This window comes from Rhea americana, unplaced genomic scaffold (genome assembly GCF_003343005.1).
Source record: "Rhea americana isolate MKP2758 unplaced genomic scaffold, rheAme1 scaffold_91, whole genome shotgun sequence".
Taxonomy (NCBI): Eukaryota; Metazoa; Chordata; class Aves; order Rheiformes; family Rheidae; genus Rhea; species Rhea americana.
In genome coordinates, this window is record NW_028187100.1 from 2,256,910 (window position 1) to 2,282,767 (window position 25,858).

At 38.1% G+C, this 25,858-nt stretch overlaps 1 protein-coding gene across 1 annotated transcript in view; it reads right to left on the minus strand.

Annotated features, from left to right (window-relative positions):
• SHISAL1 (shisa like 1) overlaps positions 1 to 25,629 on the minus strand; it is a 91,054-nt gene extending 65,425 nt beyond the window's left edge. The window contains exon 1 of the mRNA XM_085324432.1: positions 25,560 to 25,629. The gene's annotated coding sequence lies outside the window, so the exon portion shown is untranslated. The remainder of the gene's footprint in view (positions 1 to 25,559) is intronic.
• Positions 25,630 to 25,858: the final 229 nt, after the last annotated feature.

A 25,858-nucleotide genomic window follows, 5' to 3' on the forward strand; every position in this document is an offset into this window, starting at 1 on the left:
TAAAAAAAAGATTGTTTACATCTTTGTGTAGATAGTGGGTTAGGCTACAACACTTGACATTTAAAACCTGTTAATACTAATCATGCAAATACTACACAATAGATTGATTATGCCTCAATAGCTGTGTGAGGCTACCCCCAGCCTAGCTGTAACTCCTTGATCTCTTAGATACTTTTTGCTCTTTCCCCTTCTACTGACCACTTAGAAGAAAATGTGTGATTTCCATTGATTCAGAAAGGATAACAGATCTGTGCTAGAGAGCTGGAATATCATTCCTGTCTGACATTAGGAATAAAGGTAGCTTTACAGACTGCGGTAAGGGCACCATTTTTTCAAAGATAACCCACCCTTCTGAAACCTCTGTCTATGGCCTGTAAGCTTCCAGGTGCAGAGAAGTTAGAGGTTCCAAAGGAGTCAGAACTGTATGGGACTTTATAACTTTGCTTGTGTTAATGGAGAGAAGAGAGAGGAAGCAGGAAGAAAGAAAAAAAAGATTTGGCTCTACACAATCCAAGTAGGTCTTTGTGGCCACAGGCGCCAGCAAAACTATCCAGTTCCGAAAAAAAAAGAAAGAGATGTTGAAAGATACAGTATTTCGACTGGGATGTGGAATCCTCAATAAGAGAGAGAGAGAAAAAAAAGTGATGTAGAGCAATTATAGTGTGAGCAGAATTATGCAAAAAAAAGAAACTAGGGGAAGTGTGAAGAGAAAAGAAAGCTGGAATAAGTTATATATCTCACACAATTTACAGTTGTAATGATCGGACAATGCATACGAACTAATAGTTTTTCCAGAAGCTTAGTTTTGTCACTGTTCATTTCCTGTCAGAAATTATTGCACAGAGTTCAACTGTTAAACAGTGGCTACATTTCATTCCAAATATGGCTGCACTTTAGCCTTGGAATTGTTATTGCTGAACTATATCTTTTAAAATTGTTAAAGGCGGCTGAGATCCTTGACAAGGAAAGAGCTACACAAATGTATGATGACTATATTTTACTAGGAAATACTAAACCAAAGCAGGGAGGATAGCAAATAGGGTGGGTTTTTTTGTGGTTACTGCACAAGCTCAGGAATTGTTCTTTTCCAGGCCTTGTCTCTGCTTCGCTGGGTACCTTTGGCAAGCTGACTACATTTGAGCTAAGCTATCCATAACATAAACACAAAAATAGCTGGTCTCCCAGATGTGTTGGGCGACATATTGTTTGTGAAGTATTTTAAGATTCTCTGAGTGAGAAAGAATTTGCATTGTTGTATTTTGCTTGCTATGACATAGTAAGAGCTCTTCTCCAGCTAGCCTCCTAACTGCCTGCTCACTTCATGGGGTTTGGAGGGTGTTAGACACATATCGTACAAGTGAGAGGGGTACAGACAGATGGGCTGACAGCATGTCCATATATCTTACCTGGTGTAAATGATTTTTGCAGGATAATTTTGCAGAATAGATTATTTATAGTTTTGTTGGGTTATCTTTGGTTATACATATATACACATATACATACATACATACATATATAAATATATATATAGGTTAGCTTTAGGTTTGCCTGTTTCTTTTAGTCGTGCTCTACTACATTTGAGGATCTCATCCAATACAGGAGAAAAGAAGTGCTGTTTTTCTTTCAGTTGGAAAAGGTTTTATTTTGATGAGTGTGCAAAATGAGATTTTCCCCTAATCTCCTGTGTAATTCATTCACATAATCTCTTTGCGGGCACATCATATTAATCCCTGTTATTGCAGACAGAACCTAAAACATCGAGAGTGTCAGTGTCTCCTGCTCAACAGAAAAGGACAAAATGTTCGATCTCCTTACTCTTTCCACTATAATAAAGATTTACACTTTTTATTTCTTAATATTTCACTGGAAATATTCCTTGAAATTGGTATTCAGAGGAAAAACTATGTATTTGAATGAGAAACATGCAGTATAGCACTGAGCTATGCCAGCTAAGGGTTTTTCTATTATATGATACTAAACTGCAAAAAGCTGGCTGAAGGGGTTTTTAGTATGAGTTAAACCCAAAGACTAAAGCGTATTTTACAGAATCACTATGTTTTTCTTTATATTCAATCTCCATGGCATCTATCAGTGCAGAGTGGATAAATAGAGAAAATAAATAATAAAACCGTCTTGTAAATAGGTTTCTCTTCCACAATATTCCATTTTCAGAGGTTTTAGATTGCCATCCTTGGGCTAGGATTAGCATACAACAAATATCTGTCTTTACTATTAATGAGAGTGACTCATAATACAAATCCCCTGTGCACTAATAAGTGATTAAATCCAGAACAATATTCCATCCTCCTGGTTAGGACTTGTTACTAGATGAAAGTTGTTACTAGATAAAAATAATGAACTAGAAAAGGATACAGAGATTGCTTTAACCCCATGGTAAAATTCTTCTTCTGTCTGAAAGGGAAACTGGGATGATTACCTTAGCTGTGAAGGAACTGTTCTCCCTCATGGTACTGCTGAATCATCCCTTCTACAATTAACTTACTGTAACCATTCATAGAAATATGTGTGAAGAACAAATGACCCAAACTGTACCAGTACATTCGCCAGAGCCCAAGTATTTCCTAGAAATTCTCAGGAGCTTGTACAGTGTTTTCATTTTTTGTTAAGCACTGTATTTATACTCTCTTCAGTATTTTTGGTGTTTAAAAACCTTTGCAAAAATGAACAAATAAACCTACCACAAGCAATTTGGAGAACAGCCTTTTAGGTGTCTTTTTCAGTCATCTCGGCCCATATCCTTATAATTATTTAGGCATTGGTGTGAAGCATATCGTTGAGGATCTGGGTCACAGATATACTAGAAAATGTTATCTTCATTTTAAAGTGCAACTTCAATACAAATGTCCTTGCTTCATGCTGCTGTGTCCCTTTTTGCTGATTTTTACCAGATATCTTTTTGTTAGTGAAAAGAAACAAATCAGTTACCTTGTATTTCAATGCCTTGACTTCCTACTCTTGGGGCACTGTGTTTATCTTGAGGGGAGGAAAAAAAGTAATTTTTTGTGGGAGACTTATATTAAGACACTCTACCGACAGAAAATAGAAGAAACCATTTTCACTGATGTACTGAGAGTAAAACCCAGTGAGAAAGCAGATAGAGGAGATCTGCCTGAATATGTTTAAAATTCTTGCTCTTTCTGGAAGCATAGGTTGAAGTTCGGCCACTTCTCTCTGAGCTAGATAAATACCCCTCAGTGTGGCTTCCTACAGAAAGGGATTTCTAAAAATTAAGATCCTTTTCTGTTCAGCACAGACCTAACAGATGTTGCAGTTCTACAGTCCTTTGCTCAGTGATGGCTGAGTATCCACTTTCTGTGAGCACTGACTGATAGGATTTTTTCAGGATGAAATATGTTAGATGGTATCAATGTCTGTAAGTAGTAATTATGTGCCATTAGATGTCATAATGCTAAGCTCATTTTTCCTTATTTGTCCTAGAAACCAGAGGACTGTTTTGCGTGCTGCTTTGATTCATCTTAGCTAAAATGTTTCTTTCTCCTTCTCACAGAAGAAATGCTGATTTTTGCCAGAAAACATGTCAGTCAGTGTTCAGACATGCTCAGGTTGCCCAGCTCACCGAGTAATTTCTGTTGCACTGTGTCATTGCATGAGGAGAGCAACCTGGGCATCGGGGCAGTATGTGGTGGGGCAAGAGATAGATGAGGAGCTCAGGGAAAGCGGGAAAAGGGAAGTCAGGCTTTGGAGCTAGTGGACAATAAAGGTTGGAAAGATARCAAGTGGCAGAGCCTCAAAAGAGAAGTAGGTAAGAAGAGGTTGCAGAAGAGAAGGGAAGAAATGTAGAAACACAAGGAGAAGCAAAGAACGAGGAAGAGAAGTGACCCAAGAGAAAATGCTCAGGGAAGCATAAGGGCTGCAACAGAAAGCAGTTTACTACAGGGATCTGAGGGCTCCTGCACAATGTGTGTGCAGAATTAGAGGGCTGGTTTTCCTAAATACTACTCAGGGTAGCAGTGACCATGGTTGGTGATTACCCAAAGGCATGGTGGCATTCATATGTCAGGGTTTCTGAATGCTGTTGCTTTGACTCTCATACTGAAGAAAGAGATAGCCAGGGAATGCTACTGACATGACTGGTCAAACACCTTGAAAATCCTGACACTCTCTTGAGGCAAGAACACATGCAAAGGAAAATGTACAAATAAGCAAATAAAAAGAAGTCACAAATATTTTCAGAGCTATTTCTCAGTTTTCAAGGCAAACGTTCACAAATACATCCCCCTCAACCCTCCCACATGTCAAGTGCTTGTTCCAGTCTAGTAGAGACCAGAACCGGATGTGAGAGGAACTGCAGAGAATCTGAGCACAATATAATGCTTTTTTTTCATCTTTATCTTACACAGTTCCAATAATTTTTTTCTGGTATATATTGTTATAGTACTCCTCTATGCATTTAAAAGGATTTTGTTTAATCACTGGCTGTTACTGCTTTAATTATAATAGTAATATTCTCCTTACAAAGCTCTGGAAATAAGACCCTCTCACATTCCAGTCTAATAAGATTTCTGCATTCTATTTGTTTGCAATACTTTTAAGAACCTTGTAAGCACTATTTATACTGATTCTGGTCTCCTCTCGTGAAGAATCACATTTGGCTAGGTTTCTCTTGTATCTGAAGCCAGCCTAGTCTTTGCCTGAGTCTCTTTTGAGCACATTATTTTGTGCTTTTTTCTGCATTGCCAAGACCTGCCCAGAGTCTGAACAGATTAGGAAGAGTTGCTAAAAGAAATACATATTCACCTGACAATGCCTGCCATGATTGCAATCAGCCAGTGAGGACCAAGGAATGGCCTTTCTGAATATGTTCAAGTGGCAGACAAGAAGATAAGCAATAACAGCAGATCCTAATAAATCGTCAGAAAAAAGGATCAGAAACAATATCTAACTGTTAAAGCCTTTTAAGCACATGCAGTTGAGGCAAATCTTGCAGCCCTGACACAGAGAGAATTCCCGTTAGAATTAACAGGAATTTGCCTGAACAAGGATTGAATGACTGCAATCGTGCAGCCCAACCCTACAAGCCTTTTCTCATGACAGCATCCAATTAAAATTAATGAAGTAGTAACTTGTTCAAGATCACCTAGGGAAATGATGGGAGAGGCAGGAGGGGATATCAGATTACAGGAGTCACTGCCTACTTTCCTTGATATTACAGAGTCAAAAATGTCTTGAAAGCATAAAAATGCTGAAAAATAGTGAAAAATGCTGAAAAATAGTGAGATAGTGAATAATAGATAGTGGATAGTGAAAAATGGTAAGCCTTTAGGTAAAGTGGCTCCCAGGCAACCAGTTCAATGTGATCAATTTGCATATATATCACTATTGAGGTATAATGTTCTGCTTTCTAACAATATTTATAAACTCTCCCATATGCAGTCAGGTATTATTAAAAAGTGAGCATCTCTTACAATTTGCAGTAGAATAGAATTATATCTTAACATGTTTGGTGGGCTAGATCTATGTTTTCTTCATATGTATTTTATTTCAAATCTCTGTGACAGCTCAAAGCAGCCCCAAGATGGTTGTCTTTCTCATGCAGCTGGCTGTGCCTGGCTTTGCTGCTTGCTCAAAACAAATTGTTATACTCTGGCTGTGACCAACTCTCCTCCTTCCTCTAGCTCACCCTCTACACTGGATGCAGCTGAAGGGAGCTGATGTCCCTTCGCAAGCTAGCTGGGAAGACAGCAGTTAAAGCAGCTTGCCATCACCTATGACATTAGGGTGGCAGGAGGGGAATGAGGAGGATGTGAGGATCTAGCCTGCTATTTATAAAATAAACAAGTTGTCTTGCTTGTGTTGCGAGTGCCACATGGGAGTCACTGAAAACAGGAAGAGTTTCAGAAATCTAATTTACTCTTCATTGTATATGCTGTTTGATTACCTTGTACATTTCTTCCTGCTTGCAATAAAAATAGTTACTTTGCAAACATTTTCACTTTAGGGCTTTCTAGCACTCACACATCCATATGACATTTGAATTGCAAATAGTGTAAAAAATATTTATTAAAAATAGTCATTTCCTTTGGAAATTTATGTATATATGCATCTATGTCTTCCTATTGTTTTCAGTTACTATGAATGTTTATTGTAGCTGTCCTCTAGCAGGCAGCTTTTAACTAGCTCTGATGTCTGTAAGTGAGGAAGAAGGAAGGAACAGTACATTTAATGTACTTTCTCAGGAAACTGTTTAATCACAGCTTTTGAAAGAAACGTCTGAATATTGTGCAAGAACTTCAATGCACAGAGAAAACTCTCATTGACTGGACATTCAGTACCACCTTATCTGACACCTATGCAATTCAAATGATTAAATGAATTCAAGAAGAAGGTCCTAGAATGAAATGACATCGTCCCCTGTTTTTCTGGCTATGTCCTCCTCTCCCAGATTACTGAGCTCAAAATCAGGAGCAAGCTCACTGTGGTCCATTGTACACCAAAACGAACAAGAAAGTGCCTGTGCCATAAATAAGAAACATGTCAGCACATGGCTGTGAACATCATGATGGTGTCATCTACATCCCCAAATCCCAGAATGTATTTCCTCCAGTATGCTAACTAGCCTCATGGAAACAGCACAAGAGGCATTAAAAAACCCTAGCACGGAGCAGAACAAACTCACATATGCCATTGATAAAGGTAAAACTGGTAAGTTCCCCCTGGGAGAAATTTCTTCCCAAGTTCTTCCCACAGAGAAGCTGAAATGTATTCTCACTTTCGAGACACTGCTAACTTTTCCTGGAAAGGAATAAAGGCCAAAGTTTATTTTCATTATCCTGGGCTGAAGTTGGCAAAGTCTTAAAATATATATATGTGTGTGTGTGTGTGTGCGTGTATATACATTCATACATATATATATATATATATAAAAAGGGAGAGAGAGAGAGAGAGAGAGCAACATGGTCCCTGATCATAATGAAACACTGAGTTATAGAAATACAACTAGTTGTCTTAGCTTTCTGCTCAGCATTATGATTAGCATTTCAAAATAACTTATATTTGCTTCTCGTAGGTTATTATTTGTTTTGGAAGCCAGAACGTGCTTTTTATTTCTTATAGAAGCCAGATGATGCTTTTTAGATGTTGGTAGCAGAAACAATTCTTAAGGTAATACAGCAGTAGTGTAACAATTTGTGTCTATCAATAGGGTTCTCTTTCATGGAGGTCAGTTGTAGATGCGTAGAGCTGGTATGAACTTAGGACCTTTGTCACTTTGCTGAGATTAATGATGATGGTGGCATTGCTTGTCACACGGCTGGGCAGTGACACCATCTGAAGCGACAGGCCAATTTCATGCAGAAGTACACCATGAAATAGAGGGCATGCAAAGATCCTGAACTAACTAGCTAGCCTTGTCCACTCTGTGACCCTCCTTTATCCTTTGTTACTATCAGTTTATCTCAATAGTTTCTGTGAAGTTACTCAAGACATGCACCAGCATAAATGAGATTAGAAGATGACTCCTTGATTTCTCTCCATCTCTGTACTGTCCCTCTATTTCTTTGGTAAACAAGAGGCTTCATATTTTTTTCTTAAATAAGCTGGTAAAATGCTGCCAAATTAAGTGCTTTATGGTTTATATACAACTGTAAATAATCACCTAGGAGGCAAGTGCAGGGAGAGTCCAGACTTTTTTTCCCAAGGTGCCTAACTCTGTGTCTTCAGGTGATATAAATCACTATAGATCTATTCATCTCATGTAGYGTCTTTGAAAAGGGACTTTCTACTTCAGATCTAAAAGATTATGCTCTTTCCACTGAAATCCATGAGAAGACTGACACTGGTTTGAATGGCTGCAGGATGTGGGGCCTGCAGGGTCTGATTTTCAGAAGTTCTGGGCTCCAGCTTTTCCCATTGGCCTCAGTTGAAATGCAGGAAGATTAGAAATACTGGCCCTATAATATCAAGTCATTGTGCTGCACTGTAAAACAGCAGAATACTAAACACTACRTTAGGTTAAATGTTTTTTGAAACTGGTGACAGTGTAGCAGAAAGAGATGAGCTAGAAATAAAAAGTGAACTGAGTGTGCTACTTTCATCAAAGTCAATGCATGCAGCATACACCACATGGCAACTCATAATTAACTGGCCATATTTAAGCAGTATGGCATGGCAGGGCACAGATCATGAAGTCAAAGAAAATTCCAAGTGTCTTCAATTTCCTGACAAATGTCATTTTACCAGCAAGATGCCCCATTCTCCTACTGTCTTACTGCATTCATAAATTGAAATTAGTATTTTAAGTGTTATTTTCAGTCCAAATAATGATAGATGTTTCAATTTGAGGGTTGCTGTGATATATTATCCTATTAACAAGATTTTTTCCTTCTCCGTCTCCCCTAAGTGATGCCCCTATTTGCCCTTCAAGATAAGTCTCCTGACTACATTTTCAATGCTACTAGACCAAAGAAAGCTTCTACTGTTTTTTAACAAATATATTTTTAAGGTGAATTTCTAACTTTTTTATGGAGGACACATACATAAAGCTATTCTGGAGCAGCATCAACTAACATACTATTTTCCTTTGGAAAGATACAACTACTAATGTAAAGTTAACAGGGAGATCTCTGAGCTATACAAAAACATTACTTTGTAAGTCATACTCATAGTCCAGCAAGGGAAATGATCCTGCCTCTTTACTCAGCCTCATCTTGAGTACTGCGTCCAGTTCTGGGCTCCCCAGTACAAGAGAGACATGGAGGTACTGGAGAGAGTCCAGCGTAGGGCTAGGAAGATGATCGGAGGATTGGATTACCTGCCCTACAAGGAATATCTGCAAGAGCTGGGCCTGTTTAGCCTGGAGAAGAGAAGACTGAGGGGGGATCTTATCAATGTGTATAAGTACCTGAAGGGAGGGTGTCGGGGGACAGGGACAAACTCTTTTCAGTTGCCCTGTGTGACAGGACAAGAGGCAATGGGCATGAACTGAAACACAAACTGAAGTTCCGCCTGAMCGTGAGGGGGAATTTCTTCCCTGTGAGAGTGACAGAGCCCTGGACCAGGCTGCCCAGAGAGGTTGTGGAGTCTCCTTCTCTGGAGATGCTCAAAACCCGTCTGGATACAATCCTGTCTAACATGCTGTAGGTGACCCTGCTTGAGCAGGGGGGTTGGACTAGATGATTTTCAGAGGTCCCTTCCAACCTCAACCATTCCGTGATTCTGTGATTCAGTGAGGATGATGGTTTATCTCCAGGAACAACTCACCCCACATGCTTCATCTATAGTCAAATCTAGTTCCTGATCTCATTCGTTTTGTTCCTGGAGTAGCTTGAATTTGAATCACAATGAAAACTGAGTTGTGAATTCAAGAAATAACCATGTCTGGTGTTAGTGCTTTTTCCTCCTCAAGAGCATATGCATTGTTCATTTTAAATTCAAGCCTATAGCACACACTGACTGGTTTGTGGACAAAGAGCTGCTAAGATGTCCAATTCCCTCCTTCAGAAGAATAAGTGCTTTTTTTTTTGTTTGTTTGTTTGTTTGTTTGTTTTTCCAAATCCTTTGCCAGAATGTCAGGTTACTACTTCCACCAGAAACCATAGTAAGAGCGTAATGCTCAATGCACAATGCACATTGCACTGACAGGCAGACACAAAACTCAGTGAGTTAAGAAGGAGAGAGGGGAAAGCATGCATTTTTTTTCTGAGGCCACAAGGTGAGTATGGAGTATTTAAACAAGTTTTCAATTTTAATGCTGCATGTGGAAGACCAGTTAGAGAGAAGAAAGAGGAAGAATTTAGGCTAGGTTGGTGATCCTCAGTCTGAAGGAATTGAACCTTTCTCTCACTTACAGAGACAGAATAATATGAGTATCTTCGTTCCTTTTCATTTGTGTGAAGTGTATGTGCACATTATCTCAGCCTTTTGCAGAAGCTGGATGATTTGTGCTGAGAGACTATCTCTGGCTCTTCCCAGTGATGCCACTGTTAAAGCACAGAGGCGGATATTACTTTAAGACCTAGCCAAGGAAGCCTTTGTGGTTGCCCACGTGATCAGACAGCAAAAGGATGCACTGGCAGCATCATCTCTCTGGCCATGCTGTCTTGTCCTTGACCATGCACTTCCGTAATTCCTGCTGACTTGTGTTGGGTAATGTCTTCTGCCATTAAGATCACTGAGAGCCCACTAAAATGTGTGGGGCCACAGTTTGGTAATAGAAGGAGCTTGTTACTTCGTCAAAATTAATCAAGGCTTTAATTTTGATTGAATGGCAGTATTACTTGATGCACTAGACACTGTCAAATATGGTTACTGAGTAGAAACAGAAAAGCTAGTACTCTAGAGTGGAATACTAAAATAAATCTCAATATCATGTTATTACCAAGTTATCTTTTATAGGGACCATGACACCATATTAAATGATATTCTAGTTCATCCTTGACGTTAAGTAAATCTTTTCAGATCTGATGAATACTGAGAAAAATGTTGAATTGTATATGTGGACAATAGCAGAGCTCTTTATACATCTTGAGACACTCTCTTGTTTAGTTGAGAAAGATTCTGTTCCTGGTGATTGCTCTTACATTCATGGCAATAAAGCTCTGGAAATCTGTAGAGGCAGATTCTTAATATATTATGCTTTGTGTGTATTCTTACTTAATATGTATTCTTAATAGTTTAGCTTAAAAGAAAATCCAAGAATATCCAGCCAGCCAAATAGTCTAACCAACAACATATGCCAACTTCACAGCTAATTGCCTGTTTTAAGTCAGACTAGCTGAGTATCTGCTACCTTACATTTTTACTGGCTGAACTCAAAAGATTTTTTTTWWAAATAACATAGATTGTGAAATAAATTATTTAGAATTACTAAATATTTTGTCTGACCAGAACTGGGGTGTTATCTTTCATTTTTTACTCCTTTTATTTAATTGAATGTTAGCAACTTTAAAATAACCCTGAAAGCAAAAATTGAAACATCTTGTTTGGAAACACTGAATTGCAACATTTTAATCCTTCCAATATTTTTTCCATTTTTCAGCTATCAGCCAAATCAGTGAAGCGTTGTGACTATTGAACACATGCATTTTTGGTAAACAGATTGTTAGTAAAATATATGAGTCTAAAGTCACTAGAGACTACATGTCATAATTTTCTAAGATCGTTAATTGGAAAGAAATATGTCTCATTTTGATTTATTTGTAAAACACTGAATGTATATCTAACCTTGAATTACGTCATTTGATTGATGATCACTGACTTTCATAATTTGTACTAAGTAGAATCTCATCAATATTGCCCACCAATACAGGACTTCCATTGAGTCAGTCCAGTGGGTACAGCCCCACCAATATCAGACTCCCACTGGGTTAGACTATGGGCGCACACAGTTGATCTCCTTCCTTATAAGGAAGCATTCATAGCACAAGTGCTTAAAAATATCAGCGTAGAAGAAAGCACAATAATCTGCTTTTTAGGAGTTTAGTGCTAAGGCATACACAGAGYGAATGATTTTTCTTAAGTTTTGCAGGAAATCTGTAGAGAAGATTAGAAACTGAACCAGCTTCTCTTGAGGCCCACTGTGGTGTGTTGCTACTACAAGACAATCGTTGCTGGAAAGAAAAGACAAGCCACAGTTACTATTTCATTATATGCTGAACTCCAAATGTGGCCAAGGATAATCTCTGTCTCCATGAGCATCAAACTAACCACTCAGCTACTGGTGCAGAACAGGASAAGAGTCTTCAGTTTTGTGTGAACTGAGCGGTTTCCTCGTTATTATTATTAATGTGCATTAGTATATTGTTTTTGAGTCTCAGCCTTAGATCCAGATCAGACTGTGGTAGGCACAGCACAATCAYGCATCAAATAAAAGAGCACTCCTTCTCAAGGAGCTCATAGCCAAAGCACTGTGGGTACCTCCAGTACCCGAAGCGATTATGATTGCAAATGAAGACAGTAGTGCACAGCTGTGACATATGTAAGGCCTCAATATTTTTATAAATAATGATAGGCTTAGAGGCATATGAGGATTTGAGTTTTAATATGCTGATGAAAGATTCTGTGTTTATATGCTCATAAAAAAAAGAGGTTTAGAAGACATTTATCATAACAGAAAGTTCCTCTTTTCCCCTATTAAGAATATTATGTTCTGTGGGAGATTTCAAATATTTACTTGCAATTACATTTCCAGTAAGAAGGACACAAAGGGAAAAAAAATAATTTATACATATATACATATATATATATATATACAAAGAAGTTACCAGGAAATATGAAAGCTGGAGAAGATAGCTATTTTTCCTCTAACTGGCATGCAAATAAAACAAATATAGTTGTCTCTATGGATATTTATTTGCTAAATGTAATCCAGCTATTTATGAAACAAGAAAAAATATGAGAAAAAAAATGACTCCAAATGAAGGAAAGAAGATTTAGCTAAATTCTTACTACTCATTTTTTTAACAAAAAATAATTTAGTAAGATAATAGTCTTTGTAATCTGAATCCAAGGACCCCCAAAATATGAAATTCTTTGCTGCTGAGAGCCTGGATTGCTTATAAACAAATTTATATTAGAACTTGCTTAGCTTTTTCTTAAGTAGATTAACTTTTACTGTCTTTGTTGTATTTGTTGTCATCAGTTAATGATTTGAGCTAAGCCAAATCACACACAGAGTCACACAGAGAGTTTACTCATGTTGAAAAGCTATTTCAAGAAAGCAGATACTGTTCCGCTAGGTAGTGTTTCACTTCCTACACATTTGTTTTTACATTACTGGAGTGGTAACCAGTTCAAGGTCTGGGGGCAGAATCTAGTCTGGAGACCAGACCAACAACTATTCCTTTAAAGATCACTAATATCTGGCAGCACAGATCAACTTTGTTTACAACTTCTTTAAATATTCTGTGGTGAATTTCTTACTACTAGGTTATTAAAGGTCAGTAGCATCTTAAGCAAATGGACAGGAAGAAGCTTTCACATCCCATTACTCTAGCAAAGACTGATTACCTTCCCATGGGAAGTTTCTCTATTTGATTGTGACAAAGCACTTAGGTTTCTAAACAAGAGAAGAAAGTGGGTGAGATGGTCAATTTAGAATAGCCAGGAAGTAAAAGGACAGCTGGTTGTTCTCGGAAAAGAGAGAGAGGGCTATCGAAGGGGTTATGCTTTAAATATCCTGTTCAGCTTCTGTTGAAATCCCTAATTTTGATCATTCTAAAACATAAGAATTTCTTAACTATAAAACTCTCTGCCCACTGATATGAAGGAGTATTTGGCCTGCCTTTACAGGAAGAGTGTTTTAAGGAAGATGCTAGAAGAGCCAGCAGCTCATTGGTGCTTGATTCATGGCATTGCAATAATCACTGCTTTTGAATCTGTGTTAGCAATAGTAAGAGATTTTTAAAGAAAGTTTCCTTAATGTAGATAAGGCTTTAAAGACAGATTGTGTGCTGAAAACATCACTGGAAGTTTTTCAGAACAGTCTGTACTCCCATTTGTTTTGAATGATGCAGATACAGTTGACTCTTTCCTGGGGGAGTGATAGGCTAAACGAGGTCTTTTGCAACCTTATTTTTATGGTCTATGATTTGTCTTTGCAAATGAGTCTTCTTTTTGGGAGCCATACAAGAACTTGTTTGTCTCTTGGTGTTCACACGTAATTCCAAGACATGCTCAGAGGAAGTGACATTACTCCAGAACTGTGGCTGAACTGCTCTCAGGCAAAAGCTCGGTCAGGCCAAGTCAGCGTTGGGATGGAAGACCTTTGGAGAACATCAAGTTGTTGAGAATGGTAGAAAAGCCGGAAAATGACAGAACTTTTGTTTTTTGTATGAGACATCAAGGTACCAGTCACCTCTGGTTATTGTTCAGGATATTACACTACTAGCCTGACAGTATGTCCATATCCTGGCCATACTGACAATTGGCCAAATGTTTCTTACTCCCATTGTGATTTAATGAGTACAAGAATCTGTTTGCTCCTTCTGTCCCAGCTTCAAGATCAGGACCTAGATTTCCAACTGCTGGGAAGAAAGGTCCACAGCTCTGGGGCAATCACAACTGTTCTGTTTTTTTTTTTTATGGCTTATTGGCAGGGGACTTTTCTGTTGATAACTTGGAGTCACAGCACACAACACCATGTAGACATGCCTCAGCTATCTCCAAGTAAGCTGATAAAGAGCCCAAGAGAAGTAACAGGCTGATGAAACTGTATTGCTTCTTAGAACAGACACAGYTTGCTCAGTATTAGTTCAGGTATTTTTAGTATTTTTATACTATTGCATTGATATACATCAATTTATGAAATGAACAATCAAGGTTGAGATCTATTGATCTTGTGGTGCACTGGTAAACTGAGACTCTGCCCCGTTTCATGACTGAGATATTATTCCTGGGACAAAAAGTCTCTATTTCACATTGAAAAGTTTACCATGGAGGGCCTAAAGTGGACCCTCACATGATATGCCAGATAAATGCTATAGTATGACCACTAACACTTACATGAAGGCAAGTGCCAACTAGTGCTTTGTAACAATCTCAAGAGAAATAGCCAGTATCAAGCAAGAAACAGAGATTAACCTTTGTCTAAATCTGAGAATACTCAAATAGAAGTTTTCTCATCTGCAAAATGAGAATGCTGGAGCATGCCAGATAAACATATTTTAAAAGCCTCACTGAAAAAAAATTACTTCTAGACAAAAAGCATGTGAAAACAGTGCACAAAGTATTTATGAATCATCCCTTCATACAATGAAAGTTGAATTGGTAAAAACTTGAGAAAGAGTATTTAAACTTCACACCAAATGGATGTTATTACCAAATACATGTTTTGGATATTACCAAAAACTGAGAACACAAAACTGCTGTTATTCATCTGTTGGCACTCTTGCAGGAAAAAAAAAAGTACAATTCATAGTAATGATTCCTAGAGTTTGCTGCTTAGGGTTGAAGCAATATTGTAAATTCTTATATGCTTATAAAAGAGAGACTATGGTGTGCGTCTCTATGTGTATTGCAAATAAAAACTGCTAAGTGTTCATTTTAAGAAACACACTCCCAAAGATTTTTTAAAATTGCTTATGGGAAACTCATTTATGCATCTGCTTCCTAGGAAAAGGCAAAATGAAGTTATCATGACAACATTTTATTGTGTACAAAATTGATTACTAAATTAGAAAGGAATTCCAGTAGAAACAGATATAACAATAGTATGGCAAATAAAAACCTCATGGCTCTTTTTTCTTATACTTAGAAAATGAAGAATGATTAGCCACATACTACACCAGAACCTGTGTTGTTGACTGTATAGTTAAAATATGATGATTTCATATGATATTAAATACACTGTTTATTAAGTATCCTGCTTGTTCTGTTTTATACTGATTTTGTTTTTTGTCTGCATATGAAAACTATGTGCAAATGGAGGATTTCAAGCAATTGTTCTTATTTCTTTTTATTGTGTATTTTGATTTTATATCCATGACACAACAGTTGTAACATGGTTTCTGTGGTTAAAAGTTTGAAAGAGTCAATGTCTCTTCACTTTACACACATATTATAAGCCTCTAAAATGTAGGTACTAGGATGATAAGTTCTGTTCCTAACTATTTTGAAGCCTTGATAAGTTAGACACCTAGCTGACGTGCTTAAATTAGAAACAAGGTCATGTTAGGCTTCCTACGCAGTTAATTCATGCTTCCTGAGGGAGATTCAGCCCACCTATGATATGAATCACCCACTGGAGGTGCCTATCACTCTTCATTGACTGCAGAGGGACACTATGGTGACCTTAATCCAAATATAGATTCTTTAGCTGGGTACTTGAAGTTACGTGAAAGGAATTCTTTACGACTCCCTAGGTAGTTAAATAAATTTAGATTAGATAGGGAAAAAAGGCAAGATGAAATGTGAAAACATGCTGAGTTTAAAGAACCTGAACACTTTTGGTATTTGACATTTTGCTAAGAAAAATAAACCTTGCAGAGGAACTTCTATCCCCCATCCTTTATGTTCCATTTTGGTCTCTGACCTTCCATCTCAGAAAAGAATCCAATATAAAAATAAATATGACCACCATGGTTAAGAAGGCTACTTGCTCAAGAGCATAAGAACTCATGTACTGGGTCAGACTAAAGAKCCACCTCTGCCATCTCCTGTGTCTAGCAGTAGCCAGAAATAGCTGTTCAATGGAGGACTATAAGTATTGGAATAAACACAATGTAACATTTGCTAGCAATATTCTTCCATTTTCTAACATTTCTTTCCATTTCTAACCCCTGTGGCTCAGGGGTGTCCTGAGACAGAAGTGATGACATCTTTATAGTCAACAACATTCAGTTATATTTCTCCTATAATTAGCTGTCAAATGTCCTCTTGAAACTATGCAAGCTTTTGGCACCCACAGCTTCCTGGGGCAAGGAATTCCACAGCTTAACTACATATTTTAATAACACTTTCCTTTGTTTCTTTTGAGTTTGTGGTGTTTTCTGTACTATATTCTTTTCCACTTAGCATGTGAAACCCTTGGTCATCCCTCTTGCCTTCAAAACCTCTGAAAGGCAATTACTTGTTGCAAGCTCACAAGTGACTAAAAGATATGAAGAGTAGTGCCTCCTTTTCCTGTCTTTCTACTCAGCTGGAAAAAGTAGTTAAAACACAAAAGAAGTTAAAGGTCTTGTAAACACTAATACCACAGAAGAGCGAAGTTAAGAGAGAATAGTGATGATGGATCAAGAACAAGAGCTGAAGAGAAACAGTCTGAGATATTTCATATCAAATCTAAATGGAGGAACTTCAAAGGAGGTTATTCTGCAGTTGTAAGAGTTCCTGAGAGGACACAGAAAGCCACCTCTGAAAATATGTCTCCCTCTTCCCTGAAGAAGTTTTTACCCTGTTGGATAAAAATGCATTTAATGTTGATAGGTTACTGGCTCCTAAACCACCATTAAATGCTAAACCTCAGGAACTGGTTGGTACATTTTTCAAATTCCCCCTTAAAAGGAAAACAAAGAATGCAGCTAGCCTGTGATAAAAAAAGAAACCCTTTCAGAGAACACAGTGTATTAAAACGATTATTTTTCGAGATTTAGGCAAAAGGCAGAGAATAAGAGAGATCAGACTTTTCAATCAAGTATGCTAAGCAGGGGAGATCATCAGCCCAGCTTTAGTTCGACATTGTTGAGAAAGTGCATCCTCTTCAGAAGCTGGAAAAAGGTTAAAATATTTGTAGTTTTTTTTTTTGTTTGGTTCATGTCAAGTTCTTTCTAGTTGTTACAACTGTCTAATCTACCCAGGTACAAAAACTTGTCCAGTGGCTGTGACTAACATGGCTGGTTACTGTTTCAGCTCCAAGCACATACACTACTATCTCCTGGAATAGGTATAGCAAGTTTTACTAATGGTTGAGTGTACAATGGCCCAGGAAGGAAGTAAAAGGAATATCTAATTCCTCTGGGCTCTCAGGGGAATGAAATACCTGTAGGAAGAATGCATTTAAATTGTGTATCAGTTATATGAGGTATCTTTGTCTCCTTTAGCTATGCCAGGGAGTTAATGACATGTTGGCAGACACATCTAACTGGGCAGATCAATACAGACAATTTGTTTGCAGACAGTACAATGTTATCTCAGCACTGAAATACGCCAAAGAGATGGTTTCCCTGCAGGAAAGCACTAACTCCACTTTTTAAAAGCAGTGTCTGCAGAAAACCCCTCTGTGCCACCCTGCCTGATTTCTCAGAGTCCGCAGTAGCTTGCTACTCCATGTGTTGAAAGTATGAAAGAGGCTACTCTTGCAAAATAAGACCATATGATGTAAATATCCTGAAGGATGCATTGATGTGACTGCTGAAAGGAAGTGAAGGTAATACAAGTTGCTGAGCATCTGACTACAGTGATTTCAATCCATCTAGAGCTTTTATTTATATCTTTTTTTCCTTACTTCTTCTTGGATTTTGTTCTTCTCAGCTGTTCACTCTGTGCTGCCACCAGTCACCTCTCTTCCACAGGTCCACTCTCTTTCCCCCTTGTCCCATTCCCTCTCACCCAGCATCTTAGTTTCCCTGCTCCTATATTCTAGCCAGAGCTGCTCAAAAACTCAGGCCGTGAATATAATAACCTGGTGTATGAAATGAGTATGGAAGAGTTACTGGCTGCTTTGGGGTGGTTGATATGTTCCAAACGTTTATAAGTTGTGGCAATAGAGTTTATTTTCTWCACTCGTTTCTGCCTGTCTTTAATATAGGAAAGAAAAAGATCTTTGCATGTGAAGTCTCATTGTGAGGAGAAGGAGATGGAGCTACTACAGTGTCAAATGTCTCAGTTCAAGCCTTAGCTTCCATTACAAATACTCATGTGCTGTATCTGGCAAATGTATTAAGATGAAACAATAATACACAGGAATCTTTTGACATCAGTTAAAACATACTAAATTTACCAAGTTTCCATTTTCCATGTCCCTATAAAGTTCTTGCTATCCTGCCATATGAGAAATATAGAATCATCTGAGAAGGTACTAAGTGTTGGAAAAACCGCTTACCAGCATGTCACATCTTCTCAGCATGTCCCATGCTATCCTCCACCTCAAATACACAGGCTGGTTAGCTTGCTTGAGATGCCAAGTGCCGCTTTTTCACTGTAAGCCAATCAAAACTACAATGGTGCTGGAATTACATTTTGAAGGCATACAGCTAAGTGATATCTGGCAGTTGGTATCTCCAATAGGTGGTGATTGTTCATACTTTCACTATTATCTAGGTTCTATGCTTGTGCAGATTTCTTTCTGATTTGCAAGGGCTTGTTAATTTTTTAGCTGACATCTGCATCGCTAAAACTGTTTTCTCCGATTCTGTATCTGTAATATGCTGAATGGTTACAGATCCAAGGAACAGACACACAAGGGATTCTATAGATAGATATTTCAAAAAGTTTATGGAGGAAAATGAACTTGCTTGTGGAAAACAAGGAAGTAAAAACCCTTCCTGTAGCACATCTACTACTGGATATGCCCTGTTGAAAAGTCAAATTATTATTATGGAAAAATCTTAAGAGACCTTGAGAGAAAATAAAAAGACTTTGATTTAACCTGACATTGCAGGTTCTATTTCCAAATAGGYAGCAGTCTCTGACAGATAGCAATAAGAATTCAGAAAAGTATGCTCAGGTCAGGCTGAATTTCTCCTTTATAGACATAGGTATTATTTCCAGGAATTAGTTGAAAAAGTAGGCATTTTTCAGCTGATGAAAGTTCTGATTACTTTAAGTAGCCTTTTTGCGTAATCTTCTGTAATAAGAAATAGTAGATTACTAACATCATCCAAAGCTTTCTGATGAAATGAAAGAATCCTTTCAGTTCTCAGAGCACTAGGACCAGCTGGGTGTCAGCACACTGGTACTTTGGGGCTATTTATTCAAAAACTGCCAAAAGCTATGGCAGCCCAGCCCAGAAACTTTCATCGCCTATGAGAGAGCAGGATGTGAAGAATTTGAAAGTGGGGAAAGCTTGTGCCTTGGAGGATTTGGTTACAGAGATCACATGCCTTTCCTTGAACTTTTTTGTTAAAAGATGCTTAGACCATTTAGTGAATCACTTTTGGAGAGTGACTCTGGGGAAAGCCCTAGTACTGTGCTCCACAACTRAAGCAGGGATGCTGTGTTATGTCTTAACTTCAGGCGGATATCTCTTTTTAACAGTGCTGTCAGAAGCCTGGTTAAAAGCTGATAAAGACAGAATAAATTCTAGCAATGAGCCTGAAAATGCTTTGGGGCTTTGTTTTGCATCCAAATCAAGTCGGATTTGTTAAAAACTCTGACAGCCATTGACAACTTATTCGTACCATAGCACGAAATCCACAGATCTCAATGTGCTATTTYAGGCTTATGTGGAGAAAAGGAGGTTTATCTTCTACCATCTACAAACTTGGATTTGAGCCTGTGTTTGGTTCCAGCATTCAGACCCTGTTTCTTCCCCAGCTTCTCACATCATGAGCTAAAGAGCCTCTGACACCTCCATTATCTTCTGAGTCATTAAAACATCATCACATTATYATTTTTGATTTGTTTTTGAAGCCGTAATTCGGTGGGTTCATCTAGACAGTAGACCTTACAGAATCATCCAATAGGACATAAATTAATAGTATGTGCTGATAATACCCCTTGATACATATGTCTAGTGCTCCAGACTAGAAATTCAGTCCTATTATCAGTTCATTCCAAAAATGAATCAATATTTGAGTCTGAAATTAATTGGGAAAAGTATGATTTGTTGGAAATCTCCCAAGAGCCATGTAATGGAGAATCTCTCTCAGAGGAATCTCCACAGGGAAATGAATGCAATTAAGGACCAAGGTAATAAACTGCCAAGAAATTTTAACTAGCTTGAGAAGCCTTATTTAAACCCTGAGTTCCCACAGTGAGGTGAACAGGGAACAGGGAACATCATTTCTCCCTGAGCTACTGCAGAAAGAATTTAAGTACAAAAATGAATATTCTACATAAATATCCTGACATCTTCTGTTGCCTCCCTGCATATACCCTCCCAACTTATTAAATCAAAATTAACAGCATTTATACAGGTCTCTTGTGTGATTCCGGTTAGCGCCCTCGTGTTGCATTTAAAGAAATCCAAATTAGTGTAGGCAAAGTGGCAAGGATCTTTTCCCTTTCCTAATGCTAAGCAGAATTCTGAATTGTTGCCCTCACTAGTGCATCAATAATAAAGATAAAAAATAAGAATTAAGAATCTAGATCAGAAACTAGATCAGACACTCCCGGACTGTCACAGCTCCCAGAATGCCTACCACCTCTCTTCTCTGCACTTTGTTTCTAATGAAGGACTCCACTAGCCTCAAGTTCCTTATGAAAACAGGTCATAGCTCTTAAAAAGGGTCCCGGTGGCAGACAATACCTTGCAAATATAAGATTTTTTCTTTTTTTTTTTAATGGCTTGCAGACTGCTTCAACCAAAAATGTAAATATCAACTCTATTAGTCACTAGTTTGAGCTGGACAAAGGGCCCTTTTCTCTAATGCCTGCTAGGGCTATAATAAGGAAAAATAGGACACAGGTAAATGTTGCCTGGGACTGTCCAGCAGTTAGGCAATTGAAGGAAGAGGGAGACTCAAGAACTAAAATGGCCTTTGGGAGCCAAATGTCTGCTGAAAATCACATTCGCTATATTTATTTGCTGAAATGTATTAAATCAGACCACAATGCCTTTAGTTTTCAACGGCTGCAAAGATCATGCCTGCGCTGAGTGCACGAGTTTACAGAAAAAAGAGAAATGAGCTTGTGCCCAGAATAGCACAAGGGTATTTGGCCATTTTGAAGGAACAGCCAAAGACAGGCGAGCTTGTCACCCTCGAGAGCAAGGAGACAAATTCAGACCCACTCGGAGCACGCAGCCAGATCCAGTTGTTTAAGAGCCAGTGAGACTGCTGCTCTCGATTCACTCCTTCCCCTATTATGGCACATCTCCTCTTATTTTATAACTCTAACACTCACTCCAATATGTTATGTCTATGCTGTATTGTCTGGTCTTGTATTGTCTGCAGCTTTGACAAGTTGTAAAACTGCATAATTGCATAGTTCTCACGGAGATCCTGTGAAGCCTGCAGGATTTGGGAACATGTATAAAAATATATGGCACTGCGTGCTACGTTTGTTTTCCAGTTTTGTAGCCAAAAAAAAAAAAAAAAATCAATCAAAAGTTCCCCACAAGCAGATTAGAATACATACTCTCCAAGGGCACAGTGATCAACTTCGTCATTTTAAAGCCAGTGGTGTCCCTTTTTGCACTGCCATTGCCAGAATGTACTTTGCTTCTGCTGAATGTGATGGCGAGCAGCAAACAGCAGCATAAACATGCAACAGGGCAAAAGCTGGTGCTGGAGCAAGAAGAGAGGCAAGCACAGGCCAGCTTCTGCAGGAGCAGGTCTGCTGGCCCTACACAAGGGCAAAGTCATATCTGAAAGTACTAACAGAAAGAAGAGTTTAAAAGGGGAAAGAGAAGGCTGGGAGAAGATATATGTGCCTGGAAGCAGTGAGATTAGTACCAGGCAGAGGCTTGAGTCTAAAGACAACAGCTCAGGAGTAAGAAAGAACTGAGAAGAGAAACTGAGAGCTTGAAAACAAAGTCACAGGAGACAGAAGTTTTTGGAAACACAGAGGAGTCTGGAAGCTATGTGAGGGAAYGAAGGGAAGATTGAAAGTGTGTGATGGCCTGCACAACAGCAAGGATAACATAGAAAGCTCTCGATGTAAAAATAGATGAGTTTGTGGAACAGAAACAGCATTAACGGTTTGGATGAGAGATGAAGTCAGGCCAAAGTGCACAAAGAAGGAATTCATACGAGGTTTTGCCAACCCAAAGAATTATAAATCTGAGATAGAAAAAAATCTTTCTATGTATTTAAAGTCACATATGTMGCAAGAAAAAGTGCCTTAAGTGTATCAAATTAGCCATGGAAACATCTTTTAGAACACTAATTCTGGCCAGCAAAACCTTTCAGCCATCTGAATTCTTCTTGGGCCACCACCTGAATAGAAAAGATACTTTATATGAAAATAAAATGATTTTATAGACTATTCACCACTATCTCATGGATCTGTAGTTATTGAGTTGAACAATGTTAGAAGCTTGAGTCCTGAGGGAATAAGATGCAAGGAAGAAGTGGAGGAAGGAGCTGGGCATTAGCCTGGAAACAAGGAGACAGTGACTGTGGTCTGCCAGAAAGGAGGAGGAAAATCCAGCACTAGAAACCTGGAAGGATGGCAGAAGCATAGCAGGACTTTCTGATCTGAGAGACCAGGCTGATACATCTAAAATACAGACATGGGACTAGGAACAAGGGATCGGGAAATCTGGGGCAAGACCAGAGACAGGTAGGAAAGGATGGGGCAGGAGCAGGTCAAATACAGAGGTAGCTGAACAGGAGGGTTTATCACCAGAGCCTATGGCAGTCTAAATCTCCTTAATTTACTGATGTCAGCAAAGTCTTGTGCTACACAACTAGCAAAGTGTTCTCTGGGACTGGTCTACATAGAGTTTAACCATCTATTGCTTCTGCTATCAGTTGCTCTCTCAGCTCAAGTAGTGCAAGACAGTAAATGTAATGGAGAACTTCCATTTCTGGTAATGAAACACTGAGTCAGTAACTCCACATCTTCATTATTCTCTTGGTCACATTCCTTCAATATGTTCTTTTGGATATTTTTACTAAAATTATCTGTATCAAAGCAGGTTTTCAGAAAGTACTYTTGGCAAATCCAGGAGAGTTTTCCAAATTTTCCTCCTAAAATCTAAAAGCATTGGGATGATTGTGTTAGTGTTGCACTGAGACTGTTAAGTTCACATTAGAATGGGAATAACAGCCCTGAGAGAGCACCAGCTGACAGATATATCTAACACTCAGTGTATCTCCAGCATGAGTCAAGTGTCTAGCTCATGCCCTGTACCTGCCACAGATTTTCTCCTTTCCAGATCTCTGTTATTACTGAAGTTCAATTTGGAGTACTCACTGAAAACTACACTAGGAGAAAACAAAGATAAAACTATCACAGGCAAAAATGCCAGGTATGCTACTAAGAAGACTCATGACCTTATTTTGGGAAAATCAGAAAATAATACCGCCTATTCTACAGACAAAATTCATTAAGATCTAGCACTGTGAAACAAGAAATCTACCATTGTCCTGCAGTACAGAAAAGAACTAGTGAGTATACACAACTCGGACTACTATTTTATTTATAAATCACTTTGAATCAACTAACTGTGAAATGCCACAGCACTACTGATTTTTCTATAATTTAGTGGCCCTGTGCTCCTACTGAATTTCTGACTGGCTGCTCTTCAGCAGGTGTGACAACGATGAGCGTAAGAGCAGAAGCAGGGTTATTGTAGCTGCAACTGTCTAGAGCTGCTAGTCAAGTAAAGTCTGTAGAGAGTGGTGATAGCTTTTATTAGAGTAAATGACATAGCTGGAAAACAAAACAAAACAAAAAACAAAACAAAAAACAAAACAAAACAAAACAAAAAAACAACCTAAGCAAGAAAAGAGGTGCCCACATTTTTTTTTAATATGTCTCTCACATTTTTTTGTGACTTTCAAAGAAGACATAAGGAATTGGACAGCTAGATCTGAGATTTTTCTTTCTTACAGCTTTTTAAAAGTATTTTCTAAAATGAGCTGCATATATAAACAATGTATTATGACTTCTGGACAGGAAAACAAAACTCTGCTCACTGAAGGAAAAACATATGCCATGGAGATGAATTAATCTTTATACAATTTCCAAAAATACAAATAGTTGGAGCTACAATCCTAGAACTAATGTTGTTATTTAATCAGGACCAACCTAAAGACTGCTGTCAGCTGAAGCCATAAATTCATGGAAGCATAAATTTCCTAGGTACAATGGAAACCCTACCAGAACATCCTGGCTAGACAATTCATGGCCATTTGTTCTGATTGAATTTAAAATTTTCCTTGTTTGTGTGTCCATAAATCAACTGTAAAGCTAGATTGTTGCGGTAAGAATATAACAGCTGATGTGAGGAGCCAATGTTACTTCTTACAGGACAAAAACATAGGGTGAAATGCTGTTTGTATTAAATTAATCGGATTACTCACAAAMCCCCCCAGCCTGTTTGGGAAGACAAATGTCTGGGTTAAATCTCACTGAGGGAGAAACATGATTTCATGCAAGAAAATTTATTAGCCAAATCCGTAACAAGACCAAGAATTCCAGTTGATATTCAACAGTGCAGCTGAAAAGTTATGCTGGCTATTCAATACGTATGCCAGGAGAGTTCTAGTTCCAAATAAATCAACATAACATAGACTTTGCCTGCAAAAGAAAGTGGCAGTGGTTTCACTAGGATTGTTTCTTTAAATCAGCTTCATTAAACTTGAAGCAAATCTACACGTGGACATAGTTAAATTGATTTACAACTGGCTTATGTTGATTTAGCTTAATTCAAAGGGTGGAATTTTATATGGCAGCTATAAATTGATTTAAATGTGTCTACAGGAGACTGTACCAGTTCACTTAAGTAGACTTAAAACCAGAATTTAGTTAAGCCATTTTTGCAACACTTTAAATAGCAGGTTAGGCATTATTAAACAAACACACTCACTCTCACACACACACATGCATACACCCTGCAGATGACAGTCAATTTTCAAAGAACCAGAGATTCAAATCAATCTGAGTTCAATTTTATGAGACAGATCTGAGCTCGTCTATTTGTAAAAACTACAAAGGATCAAGTGAAAGACTTATCTGAAAGTTTCCTTTATCGACTTATGATCATTGTATTATAAACAGACCCTTCTTTTAAAAGGATTTAATATCTTCCATTAATCCTTTTCTGTCTTGATTTATTTATTTCKTATACATATGGTGTCCCCCCATCCCTGCAATGAGTGACTTTTATATACTTGTGGAAAACTTATATTCAGTATTCTTGTAGAAAAGATCATCTTAGCCTATGCAGGACACCTAAAACATGTGAATTTTGATCATCAGAATGTTTCCTTCCAGTGCACAGAAAGAAAAAGAATCAATACAACACCAAATACCTTTTCTCATCTATATGTTCACGTCATGCTCCAGAGCCAGGTTTTCTGTTGGGTCCCCAGTGGAAGATCTAGGCCATGCAGTGGGGAACAGACTGTTGATTCTCATCTGCTTGTAATTCTGCAGCTGAGTTGCTAATTGTCATTTTATTTCATACCTGAGCATACAGGGAAGAAAATAGCAAAGAGAAAAGGTGAGTCTTACAACTTTCATTTTTGGTAAGCAGAGTTTTTTTTTGTTTTTGTTTTTTRGTTTGTTTGTTTGTTTGTTTGTTTTTACCTAAAGATTTTTTTAATGTGTT